The 14,503-nt window shown below is 44.0% G+C and overlaps 1 protein-coding gene across 2 annotated transcripts in view; it reads left to right on the forward strand.

The window, feature by feature from the left end:
• Positions 1–14,503, forward strand: part of SNX25 (sorting nexin 25) — a 1,900,476-nt gene that overhangs the window by 1,852,662 nt on the left and 33,311 nt on the right. The window lies entirely within an intron of this gene.

Here is a 14,503-nt window from a genome sequence, read left to right on the forward strand (position 1 = left end):
TTTTTTTGGACAATTTTGTCCTCACTATTGGAACTAACCAAGCTGAACTATACTGTCGCCAACATAATCATTGCAGGAGACTTTAACACTGATTGTTCACCCCAAAAAAGGTTGACAAAGAAGGGTCGAATTTGGCTTGATTTCCTGGACTCTTGGGGGTTGAAAATGTTTAATATGTCATCAGAGGGAGACTTGGGTGCCACTGTCACGTGGCATCGCCGTCAGTCCTCATCACATCTTTGTCTCCCCAGGCCTGTATTCCCGGCGTTCCCTTCTCGTCATCAAGCAGGACGACATAAGCGACTATTCACGCTTAGAGCTACTCTACAGCTGATAGTAGCAGGTCACGGAAGAACAATATCCACGAAAAATAATAGGTACCAACTAAGGCAAAGTACGTTTGGCTAAATATAGGCAATAAGGGAAAAAATTAAACAATGGGCTGACGGGAATACCTGGATCCATCCTATTAGATTACTGCTCTCCGGAAAACTTTGTCAAATCAATCTGGTCAGTCCTTCCCCCCTGCCCCCCATCCCCCACGTGAACCTGGGAAAGGCAAACAATGTAATCATGTACATTGTTTTGACAAAGAAACCCGGGATAGGAAGAGAGCCCTTAGAATTAAAATCAGAAGCCTCAAAACTTTGCTCCTTAGTCCGTGTCATTACAAGGCAGAAGTTAAAAAGGCACGGCAAACATACAAAAACTGGTCCAAAGAATGCTTTGGATGCACCAAGATGGAGAACACGTGCTGAGGTTAAGTGAAAGTAATACCAGAAACTTTTGGTCTGTGATTGGACAGATGGAGAAAAACCGCAGTAGGACGCTCTGTAATTTAGTTCCCGAATCAAAATGGGTGGACCATCTAACCAAATCATTTACCCAGGCCAACAGGCAGAAATCGCACAACCTAATGTTGCATGGCATCTGTCGTTTGAGGAAGATGATATCAAGGAGATTATAGCTAAATCCTCAGTTTCCAGAGCGGCCGCCCCGAATGGCCAGACCTATCAGGTACTTAAAAATTAACCAGAATTATGGTCCAGACTCATGTATAGTCTTTTTAAGGAAATACTTAACTGATGTCAACTTCCCCCCTCATGGAAGATCGCAATAATTATACCTTTCTACAAGGGGGGGGCGACAGATTAGACCCGGCGAATTATCGCCCTCCTTGAGATAGAAAGTAAAATCTTTATGAAACTGCTATTGAGGGAAGTTACCAAATGGGTAGACACTGCGCAAATCCTTTCTTGCCATCAGACAGATTTTAGGCGGGGCATCTCTACCACCTTGAACGGCCTTATCCAGAATCTGGTGAATGAACGAACAATGGCCAAGGGAGAACTGCCACTCTATGGTGCCTTGTTAGATCTTTCCATAGCTTTCGATCAGGTGGATAGAGCTCTCTTGTGGAAAAAATTGAGGGAATTGGGAACCTCTGAATCACTCCTTGCAATGCTAATTGAATTTCATGGGGAGACTTCGTGGACACAAGGTGGAGACAGATGTGGAGACAAAGATTCTTCAACACATTCCCCAGATGAAGAAGATCTATTATAAATACTGTCGGTTCTCAATTCTTCCCCTCATAGATACTACAGGGCAAAGGTGATTGCAACTATTCTTTATGGCTTAGAGGCCAAGCCGTTACTTTGGACTTCAAACTGGAATAAATGGGAATCACTCGTCTGGAAGACAGTTTTGTGTCTGCCATTTAGTACACCGTCCTGGAACTTGAGGTTTGAACTGGGCCTGAATTCCCTAGATTTTTCGGCAAGTTGGAAGTTGGTATCACTATCCCCTGACAATAACAGCAGATCGCAATTCATTGTATGGGGACGTCAAGGCTCATTTGGAATGCTTAAAATCTGAACTCCTAATCCATCTGGAAAGTAAAAGATTTTCTGTTAGAACATGACTTAAAACTCAAGACCTTGATTAATATACCCCAGAAAGTGAAAGTCTCTGGTGAAACAAGTAATTGCATAAAAACAATTGCAAAGTTCAGAAATGCGAATAGACCAAATGTCTTCCCATCTGTGGACAAAAAGTTGGGGTTCCTAGCGAGATACCTCATACAATTTCTAGACAGGCAGGTGTGAAATGTTCTTAGGGTAAGGCTAAACCTTTTACCAATTGGGGAAGTACTGGTACAGAGAAGACAAGGGGAAGACTCGAAGAAACGATTCCATGTGTTAATATCCCTGCAAAAATATCACCATACAATAATATCGGCATATTTTTGCAGTGATATTAAGCCATGGAACCTGCGGGGGACACCCCCGCAACTCCCATATTATTTTAAAGGGAACGGGGGACACCCCCACAACATCTGCTCCCAAAAACCCCAAATATTATCCCCACTAAAAATATTGCCTATGGCCGTTCCCGACTACCATATATATGGTGATATTTTTGGTGGGGATAACATTACCTGATACCGAAGAAACTATGTAAAGTGTGTGAGAATCCCTCAAACCAGTCTCTGAAACACCTGCTAATGGAATGTGAAGGCACCTGGAAGCTGAGATATTTGCTTCTCAGGAAATACGTAGAAAAAGATGAAGGGCTGATCTCCAATGTCTTTTGGAACAGAATTATTTCCGGTCATAAGACCCTTTTGACATTCTCTGTAGTTGATTTACTAAAAATGTTGGATTCATACAGTAGGCCTTTTAACATCCATGGCTAAGGACCCTAAAATTAAAACTAAGTAAATACTGGAAAGACAGACACTTAATACTCAAAAACAGCTTAAGGTACGATTATTGTCTCCAGAAGGGTTCATGGAAAAATTGACTACAGACTTTGTTTGGCACTGCCGTTGGTGCATAGGCAGAAGAACTGTTTTTGATATGAATAGTTTTATTGTGACAATTTGAATTTTATGTTTTGATTTCTTTCTTTTTTTTGGTGCTCATTTTGTAAAGGTTTTGTAAAACCAACACAATCAAAAAAAATAATAATAATTGTAAAACCTTTATTAACTTTGGGGGGGTTGGAAAAACTCCTACTTTGCCCTATAACTAAGATGGGAGTCGTCTGGACCATCAAATAATAATTAAATCAGTCTAAGTCATGTCTGTCAAATCAAAATGGGCTGTGCTAACAAAAACCTAATGCCTGCCCTATCTCTTGTACAAAAAAGTGTGTAAAAGATGTATGTATATAAAAGGAAAGTCAGTGTTAAACAAAGAATAAATGTGGCTGAATCAGCTCTCCTCCCCACGTTTAGACAGCACAGAATAAGCCAGTCTCTGTAGGCAGGATGACACACTCTGGCTCAGGCTTTAACGCTGAAACAGTTTGGAACATGGGTCGAGGCCTGCCTGGCCTTCACAGTTAAAGGCTCCTGTTCCCCAAATCTCTAAACACCGGTCTTCCTCAGTCGGGCTCAGACCTTTTCAAAAGAAAACAAAAGTTCAATGTTGGTCCCCCTCTGCCGGGCTCAGACCTTACACAGTTCAACAACACTTGCCAGAGCTCTCTTCCCGAAGTCTTTTACACTTCGGGTCTCCCTCTGCTGGGCTCAGACTGCTTTTCGAATGTTCAGGGCTTCTTCTACTGCCCACTGCAGGACGACTTCGACTCAGTATTCAATCCTTAGCTTTTTCCTCTCCCTTTCTGTATCAAACAATGTACCTTTCACAGAGACTTTCGAGTGGGCTACTCCTTTTCGCCTGACCAATCCGTTACTCAGTATCGCTGATACCACAGCTGTTCTTGATTTAAAGTTCATTCGCAGGTCTGCCTTTCCTTGCACCTCATCCACACGCGTGCAGCCTTCATTTGCAATATTTTGTGGCAAACTTCAATCTTTCTTAGCACACACCGGTCTCTCAGGTCACTTGCCAACTCACCGGCTGTGCGAGGTTCTTTTGCTTTTTTGATTTCAAATTCACGAGTCAAGGTTAGAACCATAGGCTTGGCCTCACCTCCCAAACTCTGTCCTTCACACGGGAGGGTTGCTAATGTCCTTGAAACACAATGCAGTCTTCGATATTGGGATCTGGCCTTCTCCACGATTCTTTCGTGGCCTTGTGGAGGCAATTGCCTCCTGCAGGGAACTCTTGGGGTTTTCGGCCTGCTGCTCTCATCCCCTGGTCCATCGCTCTGCTCCAATAGGTTCGCCTTTGCCCCGAAAGTTCTGATAGTACTCGTCTTCCACCTCCCTCAGAGTGTCTCTCTAGGTTCCTCCTTTTAACAATGTGAGTAGAGCTAGTTGGAATCGGGTGTATGAACTTGAAGTCAAGTGCCTGACCCGATTAGCGGGACATGTCCAGTACGCTATATGAGTTAGTCTGTCGCCCTCTTCCTCGGCCTAGTGTTTGTGCAGAAAGGCGGGGGTGTTGGGACATCGGATCCTACAAAATAGGAGGGGTTGGCTGTGCAAAAAAGGAGGGAATACTGCATCTCCCCATCGGCTGTCTCACCCCCACTTCCCGAAGACTCCTCACCCAGGTGATCCTCTCGCAGTGGTCCACCCCAAAGGTCTGGATCCAGAGGCGATGGCCGTACCCTGGCCACCTGAGAGAGATCTCACAATAGGGACTCGTAATACCCTGTGAATGCCTGCGCGATATCAGCGTCTCATCACCACCTCACCGGTATCATTGTGCAGGGCTCTCACAAGTCTGCTTCCCCTTTCCCTGCGCTCCAGCCTTGCGAGAATCTTCCCTGCCTTGACAACAGCCTCATGAATCTGGCAGCGCTTGAGCCAGTGTGCCTGACTCGCGTTGTCTAATGCTACATTTCTGGGGGTTTCCTGGGCTGTCCACAAATTGAGTTGTGCCTCTGGGGGCCCAGATGTGACCACGTCCGCCTACGCTCTCGCTGAGGCCGCCTCTGTCTCCCCCCACGCCAAGATTCTGTTTAGGGTGTGAGAGTCTTTGCTGTGGTTGCCTGTGAGTGTTAGGAGAATTTGAGTGTCATTGGCATAGTTTGTATAGGAAATACCGATGGAGACCAGGAGGTTGGAAAGGGGCTTGGCGAAAATGTTGTATTGTGTCGGGGACACACAGGATCCTTGAGGCACCCTGCAAGATATGGGGGATGGTTGGGCACAGGCAACGTCGGAGAAAACTCTGATAGATCTGCCAGCCAGGAAGGAGACGATCCAGGATGTGACTTGAGGAGAGAAGTTGGCAGCTTAAGATAGGTGATGGCAGAGCGTTTTGTGGTCCACTAGGTCGAAGGTGGCCGATAGGTCTAATAGGAGGAGGAGGGTGGGCTTGCCTTCATCTTTAATTTTGTGAAGTTGATTTTTGAGGTCTAATAGGGCTGAGTCTGTACCGTGACCTGGTTCGAGCCCTGATTGAAGTAGACCTAGGATATGGTTGTTCTCCAGAAAATGTTGGATTTGGGTGTAGGCGGTTTTATGTAAGATTTTTAGCAGGAAGGGAACTGTGGTAAAGGGCCAGTAGTTACTAGGGATTGCTGGGTCTAGCATAGGTTTCTTTAACAAAGGAAGAACCCAGGCTTCTTTGAGAGAGGCAGGGCCACGCTTGAGGTGAAGGGAGGCATTGATGAAACTCCTGATAAATGGAGTGAGGGCTACAGCACAGTCCTTAATGATGGGGGCTAGGCAGGCGTCCCCTTTGCATTTGCATTTTGAGGGCTTGAGGTTCTTGAGGATGGCAGCCACCTGTTTCTGATACTTGGTGAAACTGGAATGAGGTGGGAGGGTGAACAATATACAGATTGTTCCGGTGTATCTAAAGTTAGAAAGTCTGAAGAATATATCATATTATCTACAGATCTTTCATATATGATTTTTTTACATACATACATTTATTTTGGTAATACTATAAAACATATATATTAAAATGTATAATACATTATTAGATTTCACCAGTTAAGACACCAAATTCATGATTTTCAATCAGGTATTTAAACGACCATGGACCAATATAAAGTGCCTAGTACAAGTGCGTACATTAGATACAATATTATCCTCTCAATAATTCAACCATGTTTATTAATATAAATTACCATTTTCATTAACCCTACTTCAGGTCAAGTCTAGAAATTGTACAATTTCATCATTTATAATGCGTAATTAGACCTCACCAGTTAAAATACACAATACATGATTTTCGAATTATAGTAAAGACCATGGACTGATATATCATAAAGGGCTTAGCGCAAGTACATACATTAAATACAATAGTATCAGCTCAGTAATTCGAGCATGTCTGTTACAATAAAATGCAATTTTCATTAACCCAATTCAGGTCAAGATTGGATTTCATAAAGTAATAAAGAAAAAACTATATTAAAAAAAAAAAATCTCCCATATTACTAAATTCGTTAAAACAAGAAGTCATCCGATATTTAATTTCAGCATTCGGACCAGCCAAAATAGTAAAAAACTCAGAGAATACTTGAGCTGTTTCAATTAATGCCACTATACAAACCTTACTAGAGAAATTCCTACTAAGTATAGAGCTGAATACTATATAGCCGCACTAGTGTGACACCAGAGATATATATTGTATTGTTTATTTTCCAGGCTGCTTCCAAAAGCAGGGCTACACCATATTAAAATCCTTTGTAACCTTGCAAAGGCAAATTGGTCTGATTCTGCTTGCTTTAAGCAGTGGTTTGAGCCATCTCTCACTCTACTTTCTGTAGAAAGGGCACAACAATAAAAAGCGAACTACTGTTTCGTCATGGATTAAACAATATTTGCATCTTTCAAACTGATTTCTTGCCCACTTGTTTGTAAAAGCTTGCAGAGCGAGGATCCCAAATAGAAATGTAATTAAATGCAAGTGTTCATTAGTTTACAAATTATAGAGGTAGTCCTGAAATCCATGTCTACACGTCAACTCCAGATAATCACTAGATAGGCGGGCACCAACACCACTTGACCAGGACATTTTCATTGTCTACTTCTTGTACACCCCCTTAGTCACCAATTTAGCACTTGTTCCATAGCATTGTGGAATATCCCACAGTTCCGGAACACGGATATTGCTTAACATAGATTTAATATAGAGGAGCAGGTCAGTTGACCAGCACCTGCCGTCGGCATCCGGTCTTGAACAGATCCGCAATACACCCCGAGATCCACACAGTTCCAGATGTTTACCCAATATATGAGCAATTTTAATCTCAGGGTGTATGCTATTCCATTCAATCTCAACTCCATTGTTGTCAGTAGCGATGGAGAACTATATTGAAACCCCAACACCTTTCTTAAGGAATTTATTCTTTTTGATTTCCTGCGTTTTTATATTACTGTGACCACATAATGCTGCTCCATATGCAGAGGCTGCTATTGCTTGCTGTTTATAAACCTCAAAGGCACTTGAAATTGCCATGTCAACATTTTTTATTTTATTCCTGCTTCCCCGCCTGTTTATAAGGATGTTGCTTTCCAGCTTATTGCATTGTCTATTTATATCCGTAAGCAGTCATAGATAATGGTTTGTCGTATTGACTGCCAATTTGGTCGACAAACTCTCTCTCTCTATCTCGATCTCTATCTCGATCTCTCTCCTCAGTTGGCAGACCATGGCTTTTGATTTTACTAATGTTCTACTAAAGCCCTATTTTCTTTGGTAGATCATTAAAATGTAAATCTGTCGCTGTCGGCCAATTGGTATTTTTGATATTAAAATAGCATCGTTGGCAAAGAAGAGGGCTGCTAGTTTCCGCCCGCTAAGGCTCAGTGCATTAGTATCAAAATTAGCAATTTTCTCCAGCACGCCATTAAGAGATGCTGTATGCATCTGCGACTGCTTGTGTGAATAGTGTGATTGTGCATATGAATGGTATGAATCTGAATGTGTATGTGATTGCGTGTATCTTTTCTGGTGGGTGCCATATAAATGGTAAGAAAACATATTGTTGCTGGCTGCATGCAGTACACACAGTCGGCAAGTGCATGTTTTCTTACTATGGAATGGCATTTTTCTCTTGGCATCTGTGATAAAGAAAACATGATCAAGTGCTATTACGTGACTGGACTGGCATATTTTGGTGCAGTCGGTCTAGCTATGATTTCTTTCTGTGGCACGTCTTTTTTTTACTGGGCATCAATGGTAAAGCAAGCATGGTAAGTGTTATTATGTGCCTAGACTGGCTTACTTTCATGTATAAACTTTGGACTTTTTATTTTATTTTCGCATAGCGTTTTAATTGGCAAAGCCAACAGTAGTATTTAGTATGAGGGGATACTGGCATTATTCGCAAATAAAACGGGAGTATTTTCTTATATGGAAATTGTTAGGAAAGATTTTCTTTTTGCAACTTAACCTCTATAGGTTCCCATGGAACCCCATTCATTTTGCTCTGTTTTTGATCCCGTCCTGACTTTTTGAAGTGAAGTAGAACCTTCAACTTCACTGCCCTTGCCTGTTGCTCACATGGTATGGAGAAACTAATCAGTCCTTCGAGCTTTCAGTACTGGGGAACTTGTACACTTTTTAATTCTTGTATTTGTACAATTCCACACAGCACCTTGCAGTGCAGTGGAATGGGGATACCTTTGTATCCCCCTAGGTTTTTACACAGAGGATTTTTGGTTACTTTTATATGTGCCTAAAGACAAACTGGTGGCAGCAGTTCAATTTTGACAGTTTTTGTCATTATTTTTGGTATGCACATTCGCGCTTACCCGCGTATGGCTACTAAACCTGGCTAATGCCCTAAAATAGCCATGCCATAAGATTTTTGCTTGTTCTTTAACCATATTGTGGTTTGGCCTTTTTCCGGCCCTCTCAGTCCTTATAAGATCCTGCACTTGCCCGGTAAAGCTTCTGCTTTCGGGGGCCAGTAAGCATTTGTGTATGTGTGGTCCAGAAAAGGGGGTGGGACTGTCTAGTCCAGGGTTTTCCAACTCCGGGGCTCGAGGGCTGGGATCCTGATGGGTTTTCAGGATATCTATCATTAATATTCATGAGGAAAGATTTGCATACATTTAGAATCATTAAGTGCAAATGTATCTCATGAATATTGATGAGGGGTATCCTGAAAACCCACCATGGATGCGGTCCCCGAGGCATGCAATTGGACAACCCTGGTCAAGTCCTAGTTCACATCTTTGGTGCCAAAAAGTCTGCTTCTGGGGCGGATGTGAAACCAGTAGATGTCCCTGATTGGACAATTAATGGTTGTTTGAATGGTGCAGATCGTTAACATTCCAACTTGGATAAGAGGAAGACCTCTGCAGCTATTCTGGAGATATACGTTGAAGCCAAGAATCCCCAGACCACTGATGACTCCATTGATGACTTTGATGTGGCCCAGCATCCCATCTGGCACGGTGAAGCCCTGCTCCTCTGCTTGATCTCTGAAGACACTCGGCGGTGCTTCAGCCCCCTGCACTAGTCGGGCCACACCTTCTCGAGAATCCAACCCTTCAAAGCCTTCAGAAGTGTCCCTGGACTGCCCGGTGGACTGATCAGCTTTCTCGTGGGCTACCTCACAAGAACCATCGCCATTACGAGTTGAAGCCCAGAACTTTGGTATTCACCAGCCTGTGCCACAAGTCCCCTTCTCCCTGAATTCCAGCTTCCTACCTTTAAGGGAACCTGTCGTGAAGCAGCTGCTGGGACCGCGACTGAAACAATGCCTGTCATCGCCTGCAAATGGAAATGTCGCTAGAACTTGCCTTCCACCATCCAGTGAAGCGTAATAAGGAGGTCAGCATCATTGAAATCTGCATTTCCTCACTGCCAGGGGTTGCATCTTGCATTTCCATCTGACCAGATAAATCCTTGAACCCGCAACACCTGGGCACCTCTCACTGGAACAAATGGCAGAAGATCGAGCACACAGCGACCTCACAGATGATCCACAAAGAAGACATCTGGGAAAATCGGAGTCGGGGGGGGGGGGGGGGGCGGGTATGTAAGCAACAGTGTGCCTATCCTGTAGGATAACATTGGGAACAAGTTCCTTTGTTGCCTATCTCCATTCCACTCACCTTTGGTTGTCGAACCTGGGTTGGGTATCCTGGCCCTGGGTTAGCTTTGGGTCAGGAAGAAAGGAGACACTTACCCTTCCTTAGGTAAATTGCTGTATAACTATTAAATAGTTTGAAACGTATTACCACCACAAGCTTATTGCATCCTTTCTGAAGAGAACCCGTACTGATAAGAAACACTGTGACTTTTGGGCACAAGGCCCTGTTCATGTCCGGGGTTGGATTTCTAAAGCTAGAATAGTGTTCTTGGGATTAGTTCCCAACATTAACTGCATGTAACCTACTTAACTGCACTGCTGACTAAGTTTTCTGATGTCTATTGAGTGAACCCAATGGTGATTGTATATATTTGTATTATAGATGATTGTGTGATAGTACTACCTGCTAGTTTCACTTTTCAGTGTGTTTTCAAAGCCAAAAATAAATAACTGGATTTTTATAATGGGTTGTCTAAATTGAATGATGTTGTGCTATTCTGTGTGGGTTCATTGAGGACCCCTGACCCCACTCACATTCTCCTGAGACTAAGCCTTGACTGCTCATCCCCCAACCTTGATTGGGTTTTAGCTAACCTCCTCAAAGCTCAAAGGAATTAGAAAGCCCCGCCCACCTGGTGCCTTTCTGGTTGCTGCTCTTTTTCCCGACTGAAGGAGCCATCCAGCCTCTTTTCCTTTGCAGATGGGGAGCAGGTGCAAGTGGATCTAGGTCACCTGGCCTAAGCACCGCCCACCTTCTTAGACCTGCCTCTTCCTTCCTGCTCTTAACTCTTACATCAAGTGCGTCTCTCGCCCGGGTGTCCGAAGGGAAGGGCAGTCGAAGAAAAGGGCAATTTCTGTTTGGCACTGTTCAGTCCAGGAGGACCCAGGGCCCGAACCCCTGCTCAGACAACAGATAAGCATGCACCAACATGTGTTTACTCCCTCTGTCCCCACAGGCCATCACCACCCCTCTGGTACCCCTGTGATGTTTACTTGTGCCCCCCCCTTCTTGCACACATGTTTTGCTTGATTCGTCTACCCTGCTCCCCTTCCCTCCCTCCAGCCTACTTCTGCATGAGTCTGTCCTGATGCATCATGGTTTCACCATCATCGTGGCCAATGCTGAATTTGACTTTTATGGACTTCATTGATTCAGGGTGTGTCACCCTTTCTCATCTTCAACTTGTATCCAGGCTTGCAACATTATGTGCTACTACTGACTTCTGCATTTGTGTTTGCTCTCCTCTCTTGCTTCTCCACTCTTTTGACTGCTTACTCTCTGTTCTCTCCTCCTATCCCTTTCTCCCTTTTCCTATCTCCTACCCTCCTCCCCTTACTTTCTTCTATGCACTTACTCTATCAGAATTGTCCCTGGACCTAGTATGATAGCAACCTCGTCTGTCTCGTCCCCCTTCCCTTACTTGTTTCCCCCTCACCCCTCATACTCCCTCCAGCACTATCTGAAATGTTGTCAGGCCTAGTACGATAGTCGCCTGTTTTGTTCCTTCCCTCACCTTTTGTTTTCTCTGGCTCTACCCGAAACATCATCAGGCCTAGTACGGTAGTCGCCTGTCTGTTCCCATCTGTCTGTTTCCATTTCCTTTCCACTCTCCTCCTCCCTTCCTTATCTATGTCTTAGCTCTTGCACTATCTGAAATGTCGTCAGGCCGAGTACAATAGTTAATTTCACATCCTTGTTCCCTCCCTTGCCTTGAAGCCCTTTGAAGCACATTGTGCTATATAAATAAACTATCATATCATAGCACAGTCAGGGTGACAATGTTTTTTATATTGGCACATATTGTGGGGTTAAGGAATGAAAATACCTTGCCAAAAAGGTCCTGTGACTTTTAAAGGGTGCTGCATAATATGCCATTTTAACCCATTATTCAAAATTATTTCTCATGAAGATAAACCCCCTTGGACCCTCTTGGTTTGTTTGAGGTCCTGCGCTAAGCACGGTTGCTCTCTCAGGTTGTTGCTATATCTATCGTTCCCTCTTTTGCCTTCTCAGAGGGGCATTGCATAGCTGTCCTCTTATGGGGGCTTTCTCCTCTGATGTCATGGCCATCCCTCTCTCCTGGTCAGATCACTTTTCTCCACAACGCTTTCTAGACGAGGAAAAGTTTCACAACGCTCAGAGCACTGCCCTTCAAGATAGTCCCATGAGACATGTTATCACAATACATTTAGTTGACACCTTCCACAGTTCCGCCCTCTCTTTGGGGAACCCAATGGATGTCCTCTCTTGCTGATACAATGGGATCACCAGATTTGCAAAATGATCCTTGCTAAATGAACTGGTGTGACACACAATATGCAATTTTGAAAAGAAAAAGAAACTTTAAGGACTATATCACAAGACTTGCTTACAAGAAGACAAAATTAATTGCTTACGGCTCACAAGAGGATGCCCCTCCACCCTAAATCATAATACGAAAGCCTGCTTCATAATCACATCATGCAGGCCCACAATTATGTCTGCAGAATTGTTGAAAATCTATAAAGAACTGTGTTCCCTGTTTGCTCCACTGTGCACCTGAAAGCTCATCAGTCCCCCTTGCCCCCCAAAAGCTGGCTGACAACCTATCCTCTTTCTTCTAGGAAAAAGTGAAATTAATTCAAATCAGCATTTAACATCACTTGCGCTCTGCGGATCCTCAGCTTCTTACCACGTCCCCAGAATCCTACTTTGCACCCTTCAACCAAATGACACTCCAGACATCATCAGGACGATTCGGAAAACAAGGTCCTCATCCGAGTAGTGCCACTCCTGCTCTGAAGCCACAAACAAAGATAATATCGAGACCCGGGCAGCACAGATTAAAAGCCTCAGGTCATGTATTTCCTGCAAGCTCCCAAAAAAACCTGCATCAACCCACTCCTAAAAAGAAATCCATTGGGTGGCCCTGCTGTCCTAGCTAACTGCAGACCACTTGCTATCACTCCCTTCCAGGGGAAAATCATCATGAACGTGGTACAACTTATGACCTACTGCACGATTGGCAATCTGGGTTTGAGGCCTACCAGTGAAAATCTCCACTACTTTATGAAGGATGAACTGCTACACTAAAAAAAAGGCATTTGTGCAAACCTCAGCCTCCTTGACCTTTCAGCAGCATTTCACACTGTGATCCTCTCCATGCATATCATCTTCCCATGATTTTGCAAGTGAGATCCGACTCTTTACTTTCCAGGCTATTTTTCCTGAATTGTGGAATACCACAAAGCTCTGCCCTATCACTGTGGCTGTTTGACACCTACCTTAAAACATTTGCTGACCTGATCACTCCTTACTTCACTTCCTCCTGGACTGAATCTAGGTAGACCATTGAATGGCCTGTTTTTTTCTTTATCCCTCTCCAGATGTCACCAAAAAATATCATTACCGTCTCCACATGTTAAAATGTATCCTGCCTTTCCTCAATTTGTGACACAAGGCTACGACGGCAAGGACTTTGGACCTCTGCTGCTCTCCTTATTGAAACAGCCTCTATTTAAGTCTCCCAAAAAACCTAACTCACCAGTATTAAATCATCCACAACAAAGCTACCTTATGCCCTGAAGGCTAGAAAACCTATTGCGCCAGCTGTCAAATATAAATATCTTTTATAATCTTATGCTTCCGTCACTATGCCTCCTAGGTTGGAGGCCTAGGTAACATTAGCCAGAAAATCACCAAGTACTGACCCACCACGTCTTTAAGATGGGCCAACTCCTCCTCCCTTACTCTGGCTCTTGCTTAGAAAAAGGACGGACATTGGTGGATGGCTGTAGAATACTGCAGGTGCATCCTTAAGTAACAACCTCCATATGGTCTTGCGGTCCATGGACAATCCTCGCTTTTTCAAGTATGCCTTTGCTAACCCTTGAGGAAGTTGCCCCCTGGTACATTGACGCTTAAAGACACTGAATCCTGTGCTTTTGATGAACTCACAAGAATAAAGCACAAGAACGGACACACTTCAAATATTATTGGAGTGTTTTTCTTGGCTTGTACAGCCCTTCCCTCTCCCTTGCACTTACATGTTCCTAAATGTTCAGAGACATCTATAGATCACGGTCCTCCACAACTCATTGTCCCTTCCACTTGGGGTGCTACAAAGTGACTGTGCTCGTGGTTCGCAGCTTAATTCATGCATGATATCTTAAAGGTGATGTGGCCTTTGAAGGTTAGCAAATGAAGTTCCTTGGGGATGTGTGTAATGTGGGCATATTTCTTTGTTCATTTAATTAGACAATCTGTGGCATGCTGGATAGTTCTCATGTGGTCATAGTGGCAATGGGGACATCTGTGAGGATGCTGTTGCCACAGTGCAGGTGGGAGAGGACAAGAGCTTCAATCATGGTTCTGAGGTCAGTAAGCAGGGATGAAGGTCTTGATTCAGTAGAGGGAGATGGTACCAGGTGTAAGGATTCCGAGGATGTTATCACTCCTTTCCCTGGGATAGCCTCCCACTATGTGGCATGGGGACGGCTGCCGCTACCTGATCCTGATTCTGGGGGCGGCTATATGAGGGAGAACCACCTGGGGGGAGGTGACTTTTGGGGAGATTTGTTGACATTGTTGAAGAAAAACACATAC

The sequence above is a fragment of the Ambystoma mexicanum genome, chromosome 6q, assembly GCF_040938575.1.
Source record: "Ambystoma mexicanum isolate Mex_15411 chromosome 6q, UKY_AmexF1_1, whole genome shotgun sequence".
Taxonomy (NCBI): Eukaryota; Metazoa; Chordata; class Amphibia; order Caudata; family Ambystomatidae; genus Ambystoma; species Ambystoma mexicanum.